This window comes from Tachypleus tridentatus, chromosome 13 (assembly GCF_004210375.1).
Source record: "Tachypleus tridentatus isolate NWPU-2018 chromosome 13, ASM421037v1, whole genome shotgun sequence".
Lineage (NCBI taxonomy): Eukaryota > Metazoa > Arthropoda > Merostomata > Xiphosura > Limulidae > Tachypleus > Tachypleus tridentatus.
Window position 1 is genome coordinate 39825198 of NC_134837.1, and position 18623 is coordinate 39843820.

Below are 18623 nucleotides of genomic sequence, written 5' to 3' on the forward strand. Positions count from 1 at the left end.
CCGTTTGTATACATGCACACAATTGAAGATTTATTCTAATCTGCGTTAAATTACATAACTATAACTCTACTTGTATGTTATTTTATTGTCTATTAAGGCTCGAGCTGAAGGTATACTGGTTTGGTTAAGATCACAATCACCTTTCTGTTATGAGATGAACAGATAACTCGGTTCCAGATATAAACATTTTAATATATGCATTGAAGCTCGTAACACTTTCTACTAATATTCTAAATACAACTTAGTTCAACTAAACAGTTAAAGAATTTATCACCAACATACAAAGTAAAAATCAGTTACATGTGTCGCTTTAATATTTCTTTTAAAATCCAATCCAAATTAGTTTCTAGTTGATTCGACTTTCCTCCACAAACGGCCAGGTAGTTAAGGCGCTCGACTCGTAATTCGCGGGTTCGAATCCCCCTCACACGAAACACGTTCGCCATTTCAGAAGTGAGGACGTTATAATGTTACAATCACTTACACTGTTCATTGGTAAAAGAGTAGCCCAAGAGTTGGCGGTTGGTGGTGTTGACTAGCTGCCTTCTCTCTAGTTTTATACTGCTCAATTAAGAACAGTTAGCACAGATAGTCCTCGAGTAGCTTTGCGCGAAATTCAGAAACCAACCAACCATCCTCCACAAATACACCATCTAATCCTAACGTTTTTATGTTTAAATAAAGTCTAAAATACTTCGTGTGTCTGACTTTTTACTATTGTAAACTGATTTGCAAGTTTTTGTGTTTGTTTCGATTTTTAGTTTCATGAGAATGAAAGATAGGTTTGGGGCTGATTCTCTCGATGTGTGCATTGTGTAACCTTCCGCAAAAACGAAGGGAAAATTTCATATATAAAAACTTGAAGAAAATTGTTTTCTATTTTTACAAATACAGCATTTTCTATTGTTCTCCTATTTGAACATGAAATGCCATGTTAACCTTCGGTTAAACACATGTAAGAACACAAAAATTTGTTGTTGTTTTTTATCTAAACCTTTTTGTTGTTGTGTATATGCCTCTTACACGCTGGCGAAAAATAATTACAATTGTACTTGTCATCAGAGAGTGGTGTTAGGCTTTGTTGTTCGCTCGAACAAGTCGTGTCTTAGGCAACCTCTCCTATTCCCGATTAATTAACATGCAAGCACTACTAACCCTATATAGAGCAGCATAAATGTTCTTCATAAAGTTAGAACAGTAATATTTCTAGTTTTCGGTGTAATTCCTCACATTTATAGTAATTAAAAAATAAGAATCGTGTAGGTACAGGTAGCAAAACTCATATGTACTAATATCTTAATTAATAATAAATCACAACTTTGTTTTTGAATATGTATGTAAAAAAGGCTCGTTTGGGTTGAGAAAATATTTTACGTAGAGGAGCGAACAACGTTTCGACCTTCTTCGGTCATCGTCAGGTTCACAACTTAGTTTTTGTTCATGAAGTTAATTCTTAGAAGTCCTAGATAAATTTAGGCGTGTGAACTAAGATGGCCATTTATTACATTTTACCGTAAATACGATGAGTAATGGGTATTATCTTTTACAGCAGCATTAGTTATATATTGTTTTTTGTAGTGTGGGTCTAAATGTATTTTGTCCAATACACTTACGTTAGTTCTGTAAAAAGCCATCAAACACGTTTTGGTGTAAAATATGACATCGTATTACCACAAACAAGCTTCAAATAAATATCCTCTCTCCAGATCTGTAGGATTCAAAGACTCTCTTGTGGTTTACAGAGGTCTCACTGTACCTGTCAAGTTTTTTTATTATTCCCAGTTACGTCTATCGCTACCCCAAAACAAACTCTGTTTGGAAACCCACACACGGTGGGTTTGTTCCTCGTATTGCCTAGATAGCTTGACTGTGAGGGTATGAACATAGCTTGAACATGGCATTCCAGAATCCCGTTTGGGGAACAAGAACCCAAATTCGATGGTAAATTGAAGTTCAGTGAACTTGAAAACCCATTCATTGACACTTATCAACCCTGAGTGACCATTCGACTTCTCTTTGTTCTCTGTAGCAAAAGGGGCTACTTCATATGGATAACGACACATAAGGGGCCAACCCCAGTCCGCCTGCCAAATTTAGTCTTTCAAACTTCAATACTGTGGGAAGAATTTTCGAACAAATAGATTTAAAAACGCACAGTGTGAAATGATATAGGGTAACAAAAATAATTTAAAATGTGTGTTAGCGGGAAGGATCTTTAAACTGCTGAAATTTCACTGCATAAAAAATAGTCCGTTTACTTGAAGTTTGTTGTATTACTCCACCTTCGTTCTTAAAATATTTGGCTTTAACGTTTATAAAATTTGATAGAATTTTCGTTAAACATATTCCTCTTCTACATATGGTGGCGAGGATAATATAAAAAAGTGTATTATATTTAACCATACAAATCCAACTTATTTATAACCTGTGTTTCAAGTGTTAATAAATAATAAACTGTATATTAATAAATCCAAATTAAAAAGTAGAAATTAGATACTAAAAGACAATTGTGAAAGTTGAACTAGCGAATAATTAATATTTATGATGTGTTGCTATGGCAATAAAAACAACACTCGACAACAAAACGGTACAAAATAGTCCACGTGACAATTCCTGCGAAATGTGCTACCGTTACGTTTATTCGTGATCACGTATGCTATGAGAAAGAACTTTTAAAGCACACTTAATGACACCCGAAGTTGTAAACATGAGAACTATATAGCTGAAAATTTAAAACTAAAAACTCATTTAAAACACTGATAACCAATATTTCTGTTACTTGGATGTTTTCCTGAAATAACAAAGAAAGTTGATTTTTTCATAAATAAATTTACGAAAAGTTTTGTTTGTGTATTTTTTGTGTGCAAACCGAGTGTCCTAATTATCAGGCTATGCCAGGTCTTTATAATAACTTATAGCAAACTAAATAACAGGAAGATACTTGACTGATGAAACTGTGTATACGTCCGGCATGGCCAAGTGGTTAACATATTCGACTCGTTATTTCAAGATCGCAGGTTCGAATCCCCGTCACACCAAACATGCTCGCTCTTTCAGCCGTGGGGGGTTATAATGTTACGGTCAATCCCACTATTCGTTGGTAAAAGAGTAGCCCAAGAGTTGGTGGTTGGTGGTGATGACTAGCTACCTTCCTTCTAGTCTTACACTGCTAAATTAGGGACAGATAGCCCTTGAGTAGCATTGCGCGAAATTCAAGACCATGAGTATCAGGTTCGATATTTTCAAAATTATAACTTTTGTTGTTGTTGTTGTTTAGCTAAGCTGTAAAGTTTTCAGAATCTTTATCAGTATCAGTTTAACAATAAATGTAAGATGGAGTTTTTTCTTATAATATTTTTCCTGAAGTTCTTTGGAATAATGTTAATATAATTTTCTTGAATGTATCGAGTAGCTTTGAGCAATATTCAAAATAAACCAAACTATGTATAAAGAAATATATAAATCGATTTATTTATATTTCCCATTCTTTTATTCGTTTGTTGTTAAGAGTAAAGCTATACAATGGGTTATATTCGTCGTGATTATCACAAGGATCGAACCCCAAATTTTAGTGTTATAACATTAAATGCTCGAGTTTATGTTTTTGTTTTTTGTTTTGTTTTTTACTAAAAGTTTAAGCTATTCCGAGTGCTCAGTAATAGTTATGTTTGTTATATCTCCTTAAGGGTCACAGATAAGTTTACTGACTTTCAATCATAAAATCGTGAATTCGATTCACCACCGGTCAAAGTGCAAACACGACATTGACAACAAATATTTGTTTTAGTTTCTGTTAGACGTCGGTTAAATTAAATATTCGTAATAACAAACCAAATTTTAATATCAGTAGTAGAACAGTTGTAATTATTATCAAATAAGTTTTTGATAAAACTGTTTTTCACGTAATTAATTGGAGAAGAAAAAACAATTTAAAATATATGTACACACATATACGTGTGTGTGCGCGTGTACCTTTACTTGGGCAAAAGAATTACATGAAATAAATAAACGACTCCAGTGTCTGAGTGTTCTTTCTTATAGCAAAGCCACATCACATTGGGTTATCTGCTGGTAATATCATGTATTTCGATTACTTTTAAACCAAATAAACAATGGAGCTGAAATTATAGAATAATTAAGAAGCAATTAAAAAAACCCTGGAACTATACTTCTGATTAAACCGTCGTGTAATATGAGAATTCTCAAATATAAAGTGGGTAGAGTTGAAGTCTGACAGAATTAATTTCTCTGAAAGAGTCAGCTTTGGTATTAAAAAAAAACAGAAGAAGGCATATTCAGTAACGTGTACAGTTTTTCTAATTTTGGTATACTTTCCTTTCACAAGCCATGCTTTAGGTTAGTCGAATGAGTCACTATGATGCAGTACACGTGGTTTCCGAATGAGTTTAACACCAAACCATTTAATGTGTAGTATAGTTAGTAAAGTTCCCAGATCGGATTTTTTTGTTAGACTATCAATAAACTCTTCGATTTTTTTTTTACAAGAAATTCCCTCACAATCCTAGCGGAACTCTGGTAAATACCATAAGGACTATGTCTGATCTGATTGCGCAAAGAAAAAAAAATCGTGCAATCTTTTTTTTATTAACACATCAACGCATCGTTGAGATTTAAATTTATACTGTCACGTGCATTGACGTTGCACTCAGTTACTCGAGCTCCCATATAAATTTATTCTCCCCTGTGACACACATGTCTTCTTTCGTTCTCTCTCCACGGATGTTGTGTAATATTTTTGAATTGACGGGAATAAAATGTCCTCCGAGGGGACAAGTTACCCCCTCATTTTCGATTTTGAGCAAATTAACAGTCCTTACAGCTTGCACTATATCGTCAGCTAATTAATTATGTTACACTAGTATACAGAAACAACAATTCTGCTAATTGAAATGATAACCACGATACAGCAACTGATCAAATTCGAACAATAAATGAGACCATTGTTTTTTTCAAAGCAAGCACAAGATGTAAACCACGTTTAAGCAGCCGTCAATTACAAGATGTAAACCATGTTTAAACAGCCGTCAGTTCTCACAAGACGACAGATAAAGCGTGCTCATAATTCATAATCTATTGGTTGTTGAATACGTAATTATCTAGACTACAATAAACGAGGTTTGCCAATTTACAGTTTGGGGCAGACTGCATACCTACATTGCATACATGGTTTGTAATGTAAGCTACTAACAATAAAGAGAATTACGTTTCGATATACGGATTGTTCAAACCCTCGACATCTGCTCCAAGACGTCTTTTCCTGTATTAAGTAATGTATAATTAACGCGTTATTATTTCAACATATTATTATAAGGTATTTTGCAACATTAAGTCATATGTTAAATTTTAACAATATTTTTCGTAGCATTGAGTCCACTTATTTAACTGATACAAAAGTTAACCTGTAGTATGAACAAATTGATGTCTTCGCGACATCTATTACACGCTCAATACTGCGATAAATATTGTTATGGAAATACATCACACGCTATATAAAGTTAACCTTCATACAACTCAAAGTCACGAATAACTTATATAGACCTTCAGTGTCAGCGGTATGTCTGTGGACTTAAAACGTTAAAAAGCGGGTTTTGATACTCTTGCTGGGCACAACATAGATAGCCCACTGTGTACTTTGTGCTTAAGTACAAACAAACAATAACTATACATTTGTTCTATTCTAAAATAATGTGTAACATATTCACTACTAAAATATGCTTCTGTTCTAAATGGCAAACTCCACAGAATACAACGATAAAAAAAACTCTTTTGTCTGTTTGAAATATCGTTCTAGGGGAGACCCCTAGCGTGATTTTATTTAAGTCACATTTGCCATTGTTATGGTGTTTGTATACACATACAATTCCAACATCATTAACCACACATTATGTTCTCTCCTCCTTGGTCTAGTAGAAAAACTTATTGTCGTGTAAAAAGTGTCCATTGTAATATAATTTGATTGTTGTTTGATGAGCACTTCGTCCATGAAATTATGATTCCAGTTTTCAATTTTAAAAAAGAAGTCTTTATATCTTCTAAATGAGTTATTGCGTTTATACCTTTATAGTCAAATAATAAAGATTTCTGCAAACCAGCTTTTTAAAAGAAATAATTCATTTATGATCGTACTGAGAAATTTCAGAATGCAGAGCCCTAATTAGATAAAGCTATTGAAAGAAGTTGAACAGTTAAGAGTAAAAACGCTAACTTTTATTTTCCTAAACTTTCAAAGACGTTTATTTAGGAAAATCAAATGTCTATCTTATGGTTTTAAGCTCATTTCATGTAAAAGTAAAACTCAGCATTTGCTGTGGTATTTTCACTGTTAACTACATTTTCTTGCGCAAGCTTAATATCAATTTTGTTTTTATAATAGAAAATCATATATATATATGCGGCTATGGACTATCTGTGCTCTTCTAACCAATTACTGGTATCAAAATCAGGTGTTTGGCGTTGTAAATCAGCAGATTTACCGCTATGCAACTGGGGGAGGAAGGCCATAGATTGTTTGTTTGTTCTTTGAATTTCGCGCATAGCTACACGAGGACTATCTGCGTTAGCCGTCCCTAATTTAGCAGTGTAAGACTAGAGGAAAGGCAGCTAGTCATCACCACCCACCGCCAACTCTTGGGCTACTCTTTTAACAACGAATAGTGGGATTGACCGTGACATTATAACGTCTTCACGGCTAAAATGGCGAGCATGTTTGGTGTGGCGGGGATTCAAACCTTTGATCCTCAGATTACGAGTCGAGCGCCTAAACCCACCTGGCCATGCCGGACAAGGCCATGAAAGAGAAAGGGTTAAACAACGAGAGCGAGTGCCTAAACCCACCTGGCCATGCCGGACAAGGCCATGGAAGAGAAAGGGTTAAACAACGAGAGCGAGTGCCTAAACCCACCTGGCCATGCCGGACAAGGCCATGGAAGAGAAAGGGTTAAACAACGAGAGCGAGTGCCTGAGTCCACCTGGCCATGCCGGGCAAGGCCATGGAAGAGAAAGGGTTAAACAACGACAGCGAGCGCCTGAACCCACCTGGCCATGCCAGACAAGGCCGTGGAAGAGAAAGGGTTAAACAACGAGAGCGAGCGCCTGAACCCACCTGGCCATACCGGACAAGGCCATGGAAGAGAAAGGGTTAAACAACTAGAGCAAGCGCTTGAACCCACCTGGCCATGCCTGACAAGGCCGTGGAAGAGAAAGGATTAAACAATGGATGAAAGCTTAGTGTAATTGTTTTGTTTATTTATTTTCTCAGTTTCGAACTTTTATCTGTTTTTTTTTTTATGTTAGACACTGACCTGAACATACGTGTTGTTTTTTTTTCTGAATGAACAAATAAATATAATGGTTAATCGGTAATAATAATTTCCTCATACCAAAACACATTGTTGCAACAGCGCCACCTTTGGATTCAGTAACAACGATTCTGAGTATCGACAAAATATTAAATTAAATTAACTACTTAAACGTAGTTCGTAATAACTCAACTGTTATTATAAATGTTATACTTAGTACTGTGTTAGTAAAAATAGACATTCCTATTAACACTATGCCTTATATCTCAACAGTTTCTGACATTTTTTTACACTGTGCTTATATACGTACAGAGGTTGAGTACGTTATATCAAACCAATTTGTACGTATATTACTTTGTTACATTTTTTGTCACGATGTTCGGTCTTTCTCTATCTGACGGTCATGAGTCTTGGAAATAGCCTTACAGCGTAGTTTTCATTTCACGTCTCTCCTTCAAACATGCTTTCCATAATCCTTCTAGTGTAGAGGACAATGGCTTTTCAACGCACGTTTTAGGATCATCATCACAGATAACTCCTTAGGCATTAATTAGCAAGACCTGATCTACATATCGTTTGGAGTAATATGAATGCCCATTTCCATCCACTTGAGTTACACAATGGTTCAACTGGTGGTATGACAAAAAGTGTTACCTAGTTAAACACATACACTTTTAGCCTCGGTTCCAGACGGGGATACATCTTTGATCATATCGCATATTGTCGCTTGAGATACATGAACTGTTCTTAGTGTTTCAGTGCCATTAAGTGCAGGAATGTCCCTGCCTAGCAAATTGTGAATCCATATGTTAAAACGTCCTTATGATCAAAATGTATGAATAATTTACGTCCCAAAAGTAACCAGTTTTTAGCAGTATCGCACAATCTTCCAACTGCCATACAATATCAAAGTGTAGTTCTGATACATGTCATTCCACTGCGGCTTTATAGCTACTGTGATTGTCACGTAACCTGATGATTTGCAAATTCAAAGTCATGTGCTCTTAAGTGAGTGTAATGATAAAACAAGATGTGGTAGCTTTGCTTAATGGTGATAACTGAAACATTAATGAATATTTGTCACTGGCAATACACTGTAATGTCAAAACATCGAGCAGTTATTTATCCATTAATAATACGAAAAAACGACAGGAGAAACCTAATTTGTCTTTCACTGAAATTGTGAATAACAAGACACGTTTCAGTATTTGTTCATTGAATGATGTGAAAACAACACACAAATGAAGCATCAGTTATTATTCAGTGACGCTGTATTAAATACGAATAAAGGTTTTTTCTCTATTGTTTTTCTGAAAGCTTCCTTTTCTTTCAGTTTTTAAAACCTTTTCGAATAAGATTTCATTTCAATTACCCCAGAGAACCAGAAATTTAAAAAATGAAGAGAATTAGATAGAATCTTTCGTTCAAACAGCCCGGCATGGGCAAATGGTTAGGGCGCTCGACTCGTAATCTGAGGATCGCTGGTTAGAGTCTTCGTCATCCTGGCCCGGCATGGCCAAGCGCGTTAAGGCGTGCGACTCGTAATCTGAGGGTCGCGGGTTCGCATCCGCGTCGCGCCAAACATGCTCGCCCTCCCAGCCGTGGGGGCGTTATAATGTGACAGTCAATCCCATTATTCGTTGGTAAAAGAGTAGCCCAAGAGTTGGCGGTGGGTGGTGATGACTAGCTACCTTCCTTCTGGTCTTACACTGCTAAATTAGGGACAGATAGCCCTTGAGTAGCATTGCGCGAAATTCAAGACCATGAGTATCAGGTTCGATATTTTCAAAATTATAACTTTTGTTGTTGTTGTTGTTTAGCTAAGCTGTAAAGTTTTCAGAATCTTTATCAGTATCAGTTTAACAATAAATGTAAGATGGAGTTTTTTCTTATAATATTTTTCCTGAAGTTCTTTGGAATAATGTTAATATAATTTTCTTGAATGTATCGAGTAGCTTTGAGCAAAATTCAAAATAAACCAAACTGTGTATAAAGAAATATATAAATTGATTTATTTATATTTCCCCTTCTTTTATTCGTTTGTTGTTAAGAGTAAAGCTATACAATGGGTTATATTTGTCGTGATTATCACAAGGATCGAACCCCAAATTTTAGTGTTATAACATTAAATGCTCGAGTTTATGTTTTTGTTTTTTGTTTTGTTTTTTACTAAAAGTTTAAGCTATTCCGAGTGCTCAGTAATAGTTATGTTTGTTATATCTCCTTAAGGGTCAGAGATAAGTTTACTGACTTTCAATCATAAAATCGTGAATTCGATTCACCACCGGTCAAAGTGCAAACACGACATTGACAACAAATATTTGTTTTAGTTTCTGTTAGACGTCGGTTAAATTAAATATTCGTAATAACAAACCAAATTTTAATATCAGTAGTAGAACAGTTGTAATTATTATCAAATAAGTTTTTAATAAAACTGTTTTTCACGTAATTAATTGGAGAAGAAAAAACAATTTAAAATATATGTACACACATATACGTGTATGTGCGCGTGTACCTTTACTTGGGCAAAAGAATTACATGAAATAAATAAACGACTCCAGTGTCTGAGTGTTCTTTCTTATAGCAAAGCCACATCACATTGGGTTATCTGCTGGTAATATCATGTATTTCGATTACTTTTAAACCAAATAAACAATGGAGCTGAAATTATAGAATAATTAAGAAGCAATTAAAAAAACCCTGGAACTATACTTCTGATTAAACCGTCGTGTAATATGAGAATTCTCAAATATAAAGTGGGTAGAGTTGAAGTCTGACAGAATTAATTTCACTGAAAGAGTCAGCTTTGGTATTAAAAAAAACACAGAAGAAGGCATATTCAGTAACGTGTACAGTTTTTCTAATTTTGGTATACTTTCCTTTCACAAGCCAAGCTTTAGGTTAGTCGAATGAGTCACTATGATGCAGTACACGTGGTTTCCGAATGAGTTTAACACCAAACCATTTAATGTGTAATATAGTTAGTAAAGTTCCCAGATCGGATTTTTTCGTTAGACTATCAATAAACTCTTCGATTTTTTTACAAGAAATTCCCTCACAATCCTAGCGGAACTCTGGTAAATACCATAAGGACTATGTCTGATCTGATTGCGCAAAGAAAAAAAAATCGTGCAATCTTTTTTTTATTAACACATCAACGCATCGTTGAGATTTAAATTTATACTGTCACGTGCATTGACGTTGCACTCAGTCACTCGAGCTCCCATATAAATTTATTCTCCCCTGTGACACACATGTCTTCTTTCGTTCTCTCTCCACGGATGTTGTGTAATATTTTTGAATTGACGGGAATAAAATGTCCTCCGAGGGGACAAGTTACTCCCTCATTTTCGATTTTGAGCAAATTAACAGTCCTTACAGCTTGCACTATATCGTCAGCTAATTAATTATGTTACACTAGTATACAGAAACAACAATTCTGCTAATTGAAATGATAACCACGATACAGCAACTGATCAAATTCGAACAATAAATGAGACCATTGTTTTTTCAAAGCAAGCACAAGATGTAAACCACGTTTAAACAGCCGTCAATTACAAGATGTAAACCATGTTTAAACAGCCGTCAGTTTTCACAAGACGACAGATAAAGCGTGCTCATAATTCATAATCTATTGGTTGTTGAATACGTAATTATCTAGACTACAATAAACGAGGTTTGCCAATTTACAGTTTGGGGCAGACTGCATACCTACATTGCATACATGGTTTGTAATGTAAGCTACTAACAATAAAGAGAATTACGTTTCGATATACGTTCAAAACCTCGACATCTGCTCCAAAACGTCTTTTCCTGTATTAAGTAATGTATAATTAACGCGTTATTATTTCAACATATTATTATAAGGCATTTTGCAACATTAAGTCATATGTTAAATTTTAACAATATTTTCGTAGCATTGAGTCCACTTATTTAACTGATACAAAAGTTAACCTGTAGTATAAACAAATTGATGTCTTCGCGACATCTATTACACGCTCAATACTGCGATAAATATTGTTATGGAAATACATCACACGCTATATAAAGTTAACCTTCATACAACTCAAAGTCACGAATAACTTATATAGACCTTCAGTGTCAGCGGTATGTCTGTGGACTTAAAACGTTAAAAAGCGGGTTTTGATACTCTTGCTGGGCACAACATAGATAGCCCACTGTGTACTTTGTGCTTAAGTACAAACAAACAATAACTATACATTTGTTCTATTCTAAAAGAAAGTGTAACATATTCACTACTAAAATATGCTTCTGTTCTAAATGGCAAACTCCACAGAATACAACGATAAAAAAAAACTCTTTTGTCTGTTTGAAATATCGTTCTAGGGAAGACCCCTAGCGTGATTTTATTTAAGTCACATTTGCCATTGTTATGGTGTTTGTATACACATACAATTCCAACATCATTAACCACACATTATGTTCTCTCCTCCTTGGTCTAGCAGAAAAACTTATTGTCGTGTAAAAAGTGTCCATTGTAATATAATTTGATTGTTGTTTGATGAGCACTTCGTCCATGAAATTATGATTCCAGTTTTCAATTTTAAAAAAGAAGTCTTTATATCTTCTAAATGAGTTATTGCGTTTATACCTTTATAGTCAAATAATAAAGATTTCTGCAAACCAGCTTTTTAAAAGAAATAATTCATTTATGATCGTACTGAGAAATTTCAGAATGCAGAGCCCTAATTAGATAAAGCTATTGAAAGAAGTTGAACAGTTAAGAGTAAAAACGCTAACTTTTATTTTCCTAAACTTTCAAAGGCGTTTATTTAGGAAAATCAAATGTCTATCTTATGGTTTTAAGCTCATTTCATGTAAAAGTAAAACTCAGCATTTGCTGTGGTATTTTCACTGTTAACTACATTTTCTTGCGCAAGCTTAATATCAATTTTGTTTTTATAATAGAAAATCATATATATATATATGCGGCTATGGACTATCTGTGCTCTTCTAACCAATTACTGGTATCAAAATCAGGTGTTTGGCGTTGTAAATCAGCAGATTTACCGCTATGCAACTGGGGGAGGAAGGCCATAGATTGTTTGTTTGTTCTTTGAATTTCGCGCATAGCTACACGAGGACTATCTGCGTTAGCCGTCCCTAATTTAGCAGTGTAAGACTAGAGGAAAGGCAGCTAGTCATCACCACCCACCGCCAACTCTTGGGCTACTCTTTTAACAACGAATAGTGGGATTGATCGTGACATTATAACGTCTTCACGGCTAAAATGGCGAGCATGTTTGGTGTGGTGGGGATTCAAACCTTTGATCCTCAGATTACGAGTCGAGCGCCTAAACCCACCTGGCCATGCCGGACAAGGCCATGGAAGAGAAAGGGTTAAACAACGAGAGCGAGTGCCTGAATCCACCTGGCCATGCCGGGCAAGGCCATGGAAGAGAAAGGGTTAAACAACGAAAGCGAGCGCCTGAACCCACCTGGCCATGCCAGACAAGGCCGTGGAAGAGAAAGGGTTAAACAACGAGAGCGAGCGCCTGAACCCACCTGGCCATGCCAGGCAAGGCCATGGAAGAGAAAGGGTTAAACAACGAGAGCGAACGCCTGAACCCACCTGGCCATGCCTGACAAGGCCGTGGAAGAGAAAGGGTTAAACAACGAGAGCGAACGCCTGAACCCACCTGGCCATGTTTCGAACTTTTATCTGTTTTTTTTTTATGTTATATACTGACCTGAACATACGTGTTGTTGTTTTTTCTGAATGAACAAATAAATATCATGGTTAATCGGTAATAATAATTTCCTCATACCAAAACACATTGTTGCAACAGCGCCACCTTTGGATTCAGTAACAACGATTCTGAGTATCGACAAAATATTAAATTAAATTAAATACTTAAACGTAGTTCGTAATAACTTAACTGTTATTATAAATGTTGTACTTAGTACTGTGTTAGTAAAAATAGACATTCCTATTAACACTATGCCTTATATCTCAACAGTTTCTGACATTTTTTTACACTGTGCTTATATACGTACAGAGGTTGAGTACGTTATATCAAACCAATTTGTATGTATATTACTTTGTTACATTTTTTGTCACGATGTTCGGTCTTTCTCTATCTGACGGTCATGAGTCTTGGAAATAGCCTTACAGCGTAGTTTTCATTTCACGTCTCTCCTTCAAACATGCTTTCCATAATCCTTCTAGTGTAGAGGACAATGGCTCTTCAACGCACGTTTTAGGATCATCATCACAGATAACTCCTTAGGCATTAATTAGCAAGACCTGATCTACATATCGTTTGGAGTAATATGAATGCCCATTTCCATCCACTTGAGTTACACAATGGTTCAACTGGTGGTATGACAAAAAGTGTTACCTAGTTAAACACATACACTTTTAGCCTCGGTTCCAGACGGGGATACATCTTTGATCATATCGCATATTGTCGCTTGGGATACATGAACTGTTCTTAGTGTTTCAGTGTCATTAAGTGCAGGAATGTCCCTGCCTAGCAAATTGTGAATCCATATGTTAAAACGTCCTTATGATCAAAATGTATGAATAATTTACGTCCCAAAAGTAACCAGTTTTTAGCAGTATCGCACAATCTTCCTACTGCAATACAATATTAAAGTGTAGTTCTGATACATGTCATTCCACTGCGACTTTATAGCTACTGTGATTGTCACGTAACCTGATGATTTGCAAATTCAAAGTCATGTGCTCTTAAGTGAGTGTAATGATAAAACAAGATGTGGTAGCTTAGCTTAATGGTGATAACTGAAACATTAATGAATATTTCTCACTGGCAATACACTGTAATGTGAAAACATCGAGCAGTTATTTATCCATTAATAATACGAAAAAACGACAGGAGAAATCTAATTTGTCTTTCACTGAAATTGTGAATAAGAAGACACGTTTCAGTATTTGTTCATTGAATGATGTGAAAACAACACACAAAAGAAGCATCAGTTATTATTCAGTGACGCTGTATTAAATACGAATAAAAGTTTTTTCTCTATTGTTTTTCTGAAAGCTTCCTTTTCTTTCAGTTTTTAAAACCTTTTCGAATAAGATTTCATTCCAATTACCCCAGAGAACCAGAAATTTAAGAAATGAAGAGAATTAGATAGGATCTTTCGTTCAAACAGCCCGGCATGGGCAAATGGTCAGGGCGCTCGACTCGTAATCTGAGGATCGCTGGTTAGAGTCTTCGTCATCCTGGCCCGGCATGGCCAAGCGCGTTAAGGCGTGCGACTCGTAATCTGAGGGTCGCGGGTTCGCATCCGCGTCCCGCCAAACATGCTCGCCCTCCCAGCCGTGGGGGCGTTATAATGTGAGAGTCAATCCCATTATTCGTTGGTAAAAGAGTAGCCCAAGAGTTGGCGGTGGGTGGTGATGACTAGCTGTCTTCCCTCTAGTCTTACACTGCTAAATTAGGGACGACTATCACAGATAGCCCTCGCGTAGCTTTGTGCGAAATTCCAAAACAAACAAACAAACAAATCTTCGTCACCCCAAACTTGGCCGAACCTTTTAGCCATGGCGCGTTTTCATGTGACGGTCAATCCCCCTATTCGTTGGTAAAAGAGTAGCCCAAGAGTTGGCTGTGGGTGGTGATGACTAGCTGCCTTCCCTCTAGTTTTACACTGCTAAATTAGGGACAGCTAGCGCAGATAGACCTCGAGTAGCTTTGTGTGAAATTCAAAATAAACAAACAAGCTTTACGCGATATTGTGATATTCAAACAAACAAACAAATCGTTCAGACATGTTTTCCGTATTCTGTTCACTTATGCTAAAAAAGAATAGGTGACGTATTTATCTTTAGTTGATATTATAGGTGACAACAAGTACTTAATTATTCATTTATTTATTTAACATATGAAAAACAAAAGTAAACACTTAAACCTTCATTTAATAGTACTTTTAAAAATAACAGTGACCGTTTCAGTATTTGTTTATTACTACTATAAAAAATAACATAAAAAACAACAACATTCGCTCACTGTATTTTTATTAGTACTTGCTTATTTATTCTAGAACCTTCGCGAAAAGCTACACAAGGGATACAAACCATAGCCGCCCTGATTTTGAGTTTATTGGATAAACGGAAAGTTAACTACTCAACAACATTTACTATCACCATGTCTTGGCTTTGACCCACAGCCACAAAATGCAGCAAGAATTTTAAAGACAGTGAGAGTCAAACTGTGAGCCCTTGGATTCAGAATCGTGGCACGCTATTACCACCTCGTTTTCTATTAGGACTATTAACAACGCATATGGAAAAAAAATTGGAGACGGTTTGACTGGGTAATGAAGAAAAAGTTTCATCACCCAGTGAACTCGGTTCTAACATTTTATTTTCTGTAAAGTGGGTTCTTCACTATTAATAATAAGAATGATAAACATTTTAATATTTGTTTATTTATAATACTTTGAAAACCAACGTAAGTCACTTTATTTTTGTATATTATGCTTAAAGCTCAGTTCTTTGTAATGAGAGACAAGAACACAATAAATTATTTCTTTTTTAATCGCTAATGTATTATTAGAACAGTCCAAAAATGCGTTGTTGTTTGTTATAACACAACTTACAGTAGAATTATGAAATCGATACTAAAAGATTATTAGAGAATTTTACTCTCTAATCAATTATCTAATTGATTTTAGTCATCGAATAATATTAATCCAGTCACTTCTAGAACAAAAGATTAAACTTTTTTACACAATGAATATAATAACTGAATTCTATAGGGTTTAATATTCGTTTTGCTTCAGAAATGAATTCGACGAAATGTCATAACATTATTCGCATATGAAATTAACTTATGTTACTATATGGTGAAGTAACACGGACTTCAAACCTCGTAAGTATTAGACACATTAATAAGATGCCTGAAGGTATTTCATTGGTTTCTTGACCCAACTTATGCTGGTGAACTTTGAATAACTGAAATTGCAGTCCACAGCTAATCAAAGAACGTATTAGACCTAAATTATGTTACAGACTTACAACAGAAAATTCCTAGGATCTATTACGTTTTCACCATTATTTCATTTACAACAAAGATTGATGGATGGCTAAAATGATGGCAAGATAGAAATTTTAGTTAAAGATCTTGCTCACTGACTCAGTCATCTGGTTCCGCTAGTAACACTTGAATTGCATTACTGGTATTTTAATTTTACGTTCATTCTATTACATAATGTTTATTGAAATATAGTTCAGAGGTTGAGTACCTTGTATCAAACCAATTTGTATCTTTATTACTTTGTTACATTTTTTGTCACGATGTTCGGTCCTTCTCTATCTGACGGTCATGAGTCTTGGAAATAGCCTTACAGCCTTACTGGTATTTTATTTTTACGTTCATTCTATTGCATAATATTTATTGAAATACGTTATTCGTATATACAACTACGACCATGTAACTTTTATTCAAATACACCCTGAAATTTTACATCAAAACGGCCACTGCTTCAAAAGGAAAAAAAAAAAATCACAATCGTGAGCGATTCATGGTTAAACTGGTAGAAATGAACCTGTTAAATTTTCAATCTGCAGTTAATTCCCAAGTGAGTTGGCCTAAAATACCACGACGCGTTTCTAACGCATGAAAGACTAACATTCATCACTTTTGAAGGAATATAAGAATTATGGGCAGTTGTCTCTCTCGGCATTACAAAACGACATCATGTCGCGAGCATCGGTTTTGAAAACAAAATTGAAATAAATAGAGAACTAGTAAAGAACCCTAGGACTCAGATAGAGCGTTATTAAAAAGAATTCTGATGATGCTGCAGTAGTTGTTGGTTTATTTATCTTTTCATAGCCACAGTTCCCTTTAACGTTTCAATGCTTGCCTCGAATAAGCTGGAAATAGGCCCGTCTCTCTTGAGATCGAGGACTGTCAATCACGTGTATGATGTTAACACGTCCTTATGATCTAAATGTATGAATAATTTACGTCCCAAAAGCAACCGGTTTTTAGCAGTATCGCACAATTTTCCTACTGCCATATAATATCAAAGAGTAGTTCTGATACATGTCATTCCACTGCAACTTTATAACAACCGTGCTTGTCACGTTACTTGGTGATTTGCACATTATTTACATAATAAATTAACTTAGGTTACTATATGGTGAAGTAAAATGGACCACAAGCCCCATAAGTATTAGACACATTTATATTTAATTATAAGAGGACTAATGGTATTTCACTGTTTTGCTGACCAAAGCTGTGCTGGTGAGCATTGAATAATGTTCATAAAGATATAAAGATCAAGGACAGTCAAGAACGTCTATGAAATAAACAACATAAATGAAAACATCTTACTATTGCCTTAGCAATTGCAATGCATTCTTAGAACTTACTTTATATTGGGTTCTATTGCGTATTTATATTTGTTTGTTTTAAGTAAAAAAGAAAGTTGCGACAAGTTAATGGTATTTTAATGCATTTGTCTCACGCAAGATACACTGATACAATAACGTTATAATCAAAACATATTTGTATCACACAGGGTGTAGTAATTGTAGTATTAGTATAATTGCTCATTTTCTAGACCGTATGTTGAGATTGAGTAGCCAGGAAATATGTGTAAAAAATTCGTTAAAATATCAAATCCACGTCCTCGACTGAGAATAAAGTGAGATGCTGGAAGCTGTGTCCAATAAAACAAGGAAAAAGAACTGGTGAAGCCACATTATGCTAGTTACTACCTTCCCCGCAGAATCTTGAATCCTATATATTAGTGTTATAAATTCGTGAACTTAGTGCTATTGCACCAAGGGAGATCATCAAATGCACAATAGTGTTTTATAAACTAAAACTCCGGATGGGCCCGGCAGGGCCAAGCGTGTTAACGCGTGCGACTCGTAATCTGAGGGTCGCGGGCTCGCAACCCCTTCACGCCAAACATGCTCGCCCTTTCAGCCGTGGGGGTGTTATAATGTTACGATCAATCCCACTATTTGTTGGTTACAGAGTAGCTCAACAGTTGGCGGTGGGTGGTGATGACTAGCTGCCTACCCTCTAGTCTTACACTGCTAAATTAGGGACGGCTAGCGTAGATAGCCCTCAAGTAGCTTTGTGCGAAATTCAAAAAACAAACACTCCAGACTATCTACCCGTAACACTCTTTCCTCGTCACAAGAAGGGACTTGTCTCTTAATTTCCCAACAATTAAAGTTATAGTTTTTGTTGTTGTTTGTTCGGGAGATGTAACATACCCTGACGAAGGTTTCAGTGTATCAATATTAGGGGGAGAAAGCACTTTTACATATAGTCATCAGCAGGTAGTACACAT